The 6,228-nt window shown below is 46.5% G+C and overlaps 1 pseudogene; it reads left to right on the top strand.

The window, feature by feature from the left end:
- Positions 1-650: 650 nt before the first annotated feature.
- Positions 651-2,409, top strand: LOC140692037 (ferritin heavy chain pseudogene; annotated as a pseudogene).
- Positions 2,410-6,228: the final 3,819 nt, after the last annotated feature.

Raw genomic sequence — 6,228 nt, 5'->3', positions numbered from 1 at the left:
GATATTTGAGGAAAGTGGAAGAGAAGATCATGATGAACAAACAGAACTATTTCTGGAGAAAAAAATAAATATAATACCGGAAACAGAAGAGAACTTCACCAAAAAATCCAAATTTATATTCTCAGAATTTTAAGGAAGACGATGGGCTTATGAAATGAGAACAGGGTGCTAAAAAAGGGAGCAATTAGAGAATAAGAGAAAGTCCTTGGAAAATAGGAACAGTAATGCAAAACTGAAAATTAATAGATGCCAAACGGGCCCAACAGTGGACTCTGAGAGACCAGCGGCCCTCGGAACCGTCAGCCCTCGCTCTCAACCATCCACCCACCACTCTCGGAACCACGGCGGCAGTGGCGGCAGCCTCGGCGGGAACTGCTCATCATCGGCTGGTACGTTTTCCGTGTGCTGCTGCAGGTGTTCCTGGAATGCTGCATTTACTGGGTAGGATTCGCTTTTTGAAATCCTCCAAGGACATAGTCCATTGCGAGAAGTGAGGTGTTCAGGTGCTCCCTGAAGAAGCTGACATACACTGTGTCGAGAAACGGGGGGCCAAGTGCTGGGAAAGCACCACCACCGGGCCCCCAGTTGAGGCTCCAGCCCCTACCCCTGGGCGGCCATGTCACCAGGTGCTCCTGTAAAATTCCACCAGCATGGGAGCCAATGCTACACAGGAACGGTGGTCCCCTCTGCTCTCTCGCCAGAGGAGCAGTTGCCAAGATCAGTGCCCCTGGAGAAGCAGAACCAACAATGACGACAATACAGATCCCTTCCCTACCCTTTGCACCCGTCCCACTGCGGGTGACATTCAAGGAGGAGGGGGGAATGGGAGGAGCAGACCCCTGAGATCTGGGCACAGGCAATGCATTCTGATCTGGACCAAGTCGGGACAGTGCCACCCCAGCCCCGCAGTGAAGGCCATGCCAGCAGGCCCCACCATAGAGATCCAGACAACCACACCAGCCAGCAAGAATGGACATTCCAACATCACCAGCCAAAGCCCAGAATCTCAGTGCGGCGAACAAGGCGACAACTGCGAGCCAGTGGGTCGGGACTTGAGGGCGACTGCAAAGGAAGAGTTTTAAGAAACAGAGCGGGGCCTTCTCACTGACCCTTGCCTACCGAATAGGCTTCCAGCCTTTCTGCCTCTGCTCCCTCCATTCCTCTTTCCCCCTCATGCATGTCCAAAAGAAATGTGTCGCTCAACCTGGAACTATTCAACAAGAAAATGAATTCCATCTTTACCAAAACACCTTCTCCGAGCCCCCAGCCCTTCACTGATCTTGCTTTACCCAGGTCTTAAGCAATTGTGGTCAGTGTTATGTTAAACGCTAATTTTAATGCTTGTGTAAGTTTGCATTAGTTGTGTCTCCCACCTAGACTGTAAGCTCCTGGAGGACAGGGACCGCCTCTACAAACAATTTAAAAAGTACCTCCCCTGTCTCCCACAGTGTCCCAGTCCAGCTGCCAGGCAGTGGAGATGCACCCAAAACAATAACAATGAAAATAATAAAATGAAAATAATAATAAAATAAAATGTAATAGATGACAGCTGCTCAGCTCACAGTCTCCGCGACTCACCCAGACTCTGATGGAACCTGGGACACAGTGCTCTGTGCTACGCCCTCCTTTCCCCATTACCGCCCCAACCCCAGCCAGTGTAACTGAACTGGAACCTGCCCTCCTCCTCCCAAACCCTGGTAAGGGAACCACATTCCGGTCCATCCCAAAACTTCTGCCCTGACCGGAGTCACCTGCCTCCGGCCACCCTCATAGCACACCCTGAGGACACTCTTGAGTCCCCGGTTTCGGCACCGCTTCACCTTGGCCTTCAGGCCCGCCGCTCCCCCTGCCGCCAGCCAAGACGCCCGCGGGGCCCTCGCAGGGGCGCCAGAACTACCACCCCGACTGCCAGGCCGCCACCAACAGCCCCGTCACCCTGGAGCTCCACGCCTCCTACGTGTGCCTGGCCATGGCCTTCTACTTCGACCGCGACGACGTGGCCTTGAAGCACTTGGCCCGCTTCTTCCTGCGGCGCTCGCGGGAGCTGTGGGAGCGGGCCGAGAGCCTGATGCGCCTGCAGAACCAGCACAGGGGCCGCCTCTGCTTCCACGACATCAGGAAGCCAGACCGCGACGCCTGGGAGAGCGGCCTCCGGGCCGTGCAGTGTGCCTTGTGCCTAGAGAAGAGCGTCAACCAGACCCTGCTCGACCTGCACCAGCTGGCCAGCGACAAGAGCGACGCCCACCTGTGCCACTTCCTGCAGAGCCACTGCCTGAACCAGCAGGTCGAGTTCATCAAGGAGCTGGGGGACCACATCACCACCCTGCGCAAGATGGGGGCCCCGGAAGTCGGCATGGCAGAGTACCTCTTCGACAAGCTCACCCTGGGCGAAAGCGACAAGAACTGAGCCTGGACTGGAGTTCCCGTGGTCACGGGGTGACTTCCCGAGGCCTCCCTGCCTGGCATGCATACGGCAATACTGCCCTTGCAAAAAAAAAAAGTTCACTTAAATTTTTCTTCTTTCATTGTTACCATTTTTTCCAATAAAGTTATTGGTTCTTAAATAAAGGTCTCTCGTTGATTTGCGTGTGCACATCTCTCACTTTGTAAGTTTAAAACAGGTATCCAGGAGTCTCTCCAGCACCCATGCCCCATCCACATGCAGCTCAGGGTCTCCACAGATGGACGGAGAAGGTACTGCCTGGGACCATGGAAAATACAAAAGCAGTATTCCCCTAATGAACAAGGAGTGAGTGGGTGGGGGAGGGGTCATCTGCGGTCCTAGTCTACGTGACACCTGTGTGTGGTAATATTATACTTAAACACAGTATGGAATTTATAATACTGGTGAACTCTTAAGAAGTGAAGAGTGGGATTGGACAGGAAGTAAAATAAAGGGTCTTCAACTTGACCTGAAAACGTTTAGCTCATTAAGAAATGTTAGCACGTGTTGCTTCTGGGCAGCAGCCTGGGGGTCCTAGAAGCAGGTATGCAGAGTCCCTCCTTGACAGTCTCACCCCTGCCAACAGGGATAATGGTAACTGAGCCTTAGCTGACGTTCCCATACATGCAGGAGTGACTTCCCGGGTCACCCTGCCAGTTATGCATATTGCCCTTACAAAACATCCAAAGATGTGTATTTTTCCTTCCATTGTACCCTTTCTTCCACTAAACGAAAAGAATACCACAAAAACCTCAAACTACCTCATCAGAAGGGCTGAAAAATTAAAGGTCATGGCAAAGATCAAATTTGTGCTATTGAATATAAAGTAGAATAAATCTCCCTGAATGTAAAACCCAGGATTCTCATTGCTTTGAAGAATGTCAGGGGAGAGGGAGAGTCGAGGCTGGGAGACAAGTTAGGAGATACTGGAGCAGGTCCGGAGACACAATGGTGGCTTCACCTGTGGTGGCTATAGATGTATGTATGTATATATATATAAATGAAAGATCTGAGACAAACTCAGAGAGAGGAAAGGTCCTCAAAGCAGGCAGAGAACGACGTATTGAACAAACACCAAGTTTGGCAAAGAAGAGTAAAAGGACAATTGAAGTTTCTGGAGACTAAACTCTAAGGCCATGATTCTCACTTTTAAGAAAATGTTGAAGTGTAGTCTTGGGGAAATATGGAAGGAAATTACTGCTTAGCTAAACTTATTTGTATTTTACTACATACTTTAAGCAATCTGGTGGCTAGTATGTATGTGTGTGTGTGTGTGTGTATACACATCTCTCTCACAGATACAAGACGCACAGGGCAAGCCTATATTGGTGAGCATTTCAAACAGTCCATTGACTGACGATCCTTCTTCCTTTCCTGCTTTGGAGAACCAGTTTTCTGTTTGACTCTCTTAACCTCAGTTTGCCTGGGTTCACATACCAGTCTAGCCACACATCTTGGGTAGACCTGGGTAAGGTATTTAATTTCTCTGTGCCTCAGTTTCCTCACGTTTAAAATAAGAATAAAAGCGTCAACTCCACTGGGTCACTGTGCCGATTAAAGGAGTTAGTGTACGTAAATCTCTAAGGAGAGTGCCTGGCACAGTGGCAGCACCTTGCGTGTTCGCCATGTTTCTGGTTTTCATCACCACCATCAACATCGCCATCTTCATAATCATCCTCCAGTTTCTTCTAAGCTCCTTCTTGTAGTTAATGCTTTGGGGAAAAGATTGCATATCTATCCTTTGCCATTGGACGTCTGTCTTCCATTTTAGCCAACCCAGGCACCTTGCATACTGAGAAGGAAACAAAAAGTCCTCTGTAGCTTCTTTGGTTGTCATGTGCAGCCAGGACTCAGGAAGGAAGATTTCTCTGTTGCCTGGAACTGAGATTTACTGGGACAACTTTCCATCTTGAAATACTTCTCTTTCTTCAGAGATGGACAAAAGCAAGAGGATAAAGGGCTCACTTTGATTCCCACTGTATATATGGCTGTTTGTTCTGAGGAAGTATGGAATGTGGCGAGAAATACGCAAATGGGACACCGTAATAGGGCTACTGATAATATAAAAATTTTAATGTATAAAATACCATATGCACTTCAGCACAAAGTTTCTTAGGCTTTTCTGCTGCTAGGGTCACCTCTGGAGCTTTAAAACATCTTGACGTGTAGGCCAAATCCAAACCCAAGTGCATCAGAGTCCCTTGGGGCAGGACCCAGATATTTCAGACCCTGAAAGCGAGTGTGAGCTCTCGCAACTCCAAGTGTAGTCTATGGATCAGAAGCATCAGTCACACCTGGGCACTTGTTAGAAATGCAAAATCTGAAGCCCCACTCCAGACCTACTGAATCAGAGTCTGCATTTTAACAAAGATTCCCGGTGATGAATAGGCACAATGAAGTCTGAAAAGCTTGCCTTCTCACCCTGTTACCCAAACATGGCTAACTGTGGAATCATCCGGGGAGATGGAAAAATGATACCGATGCCTCGATTTACACAACTCACTCAATCAGAACATCATGCAAGTACTGGACCAGTCACACTAAAAATTTACTCTAACGTCAGCAACAATTATTCAATTAACAATTACTGATCACATACATACACACACACGCACACACAGGCTTTTATTGATTCTATTTTACCACCAGATGGTTTGTTCTAGAGCATGAGTTGTCAAACTAGCGCCGACAGCCCAAATCCAGATCTTTGTATCTATATTCGTAAGGGCTATTGGTCTGTAGTATTCTTGCGACGCCATTTTCTGCATCTGCTATGCTAACACTGACCTGGTACAATGTGTTGAAAAACAGTCCCTCTTTTATTTTTATGAGGCATTTGCAGAGAACAGGTATTGATTCTTCTTTAAATATTTGGTAGAGTTCACCAGTGAAATCATTTGGGCCTGGGCTTTTGGTTGTGGGAAGTTTCAAAATTCCTGGTTTAATCATTTTACTTACTCTAGGTCTGTTCACATATTCTAGTTCTTCTTCAATCATTTTCTCTAATTTGTGTCTTCCTAGGAATTTCTCCATTTCAGCCAGGCGGCAAGTCTAGCTCTGGTGCATAGAATTACCTCATAATTCGTTTTACTTCTATGAACTCCTAATTTTATTATTTTGTCTCCTTTTATTCCTTCTTGATCAATCTGGGAAGAGGTTTTTGTTTGAGTTTTTAAAGAACCTCCTTGAATTTTGTTCATTTTTTCTACTGTTTTTCTGTCCTTTATTGCTTTTATTTCTGCTTTAATCTTTATTTCCTTACTTCTGCTTCCTTAGGGTTTAGTTGGCTCTCAACTTCTTATTGTTTATAAATTGGAATGTGACATTATTTGTCATCATCTTTCTTTAATGTAAGCATTTACAGCTATGTATTTTTTTCTATCCACCGTATCTGCTGTATTCCGTAATTTTTACTATGTTGCAATTTCCCCAGTGATCTCTTCTGTAACCCCCTGGTTATTTACAAGTATGGTGTTTAATTTCCACATATTTTTGTATTTCCCCAATCATCTTCCCATACTGATGAGAAATTTTGATCCATTTAAGTCAAAAGCATTCTTTGCATGATTTCAATGCTTTTAAATTTTTTGAGTCTTGTCCTAGGATATACTGTATCTTGGAGAATATTTCATGAGCGCTTGGGAAGAAGGAGCATTCAGCTGTTGATGGGTGCACTCTTCTCGATAAGAGTTTTGATAGATCTGGTTGGTTCACAGTTTTCGTGAAGTCTTCCCCTTCTTTGTTGCTTTTCTTCCTACTTATTCTATCCACCAGGGAAAGTGGGA

This window comes from Vicugna pacos, chromosome X (assembly GCF_048564905.1).
Source record: "Vicugna pacos chromosome X, VicPac4, whole genome shotgun sequence".
Lineage (NCBI taxonomy): Eukaryota > Metazoa > Chordata > Mammalia > Artiodactyla > Camelidae > Vicugna > Vicugna pacos.
The sequence above is the reverse complement of the archived record's forward strand: the minus strand, read 5'-3'. Positions and strand labels throughout refer to the sequence as shown.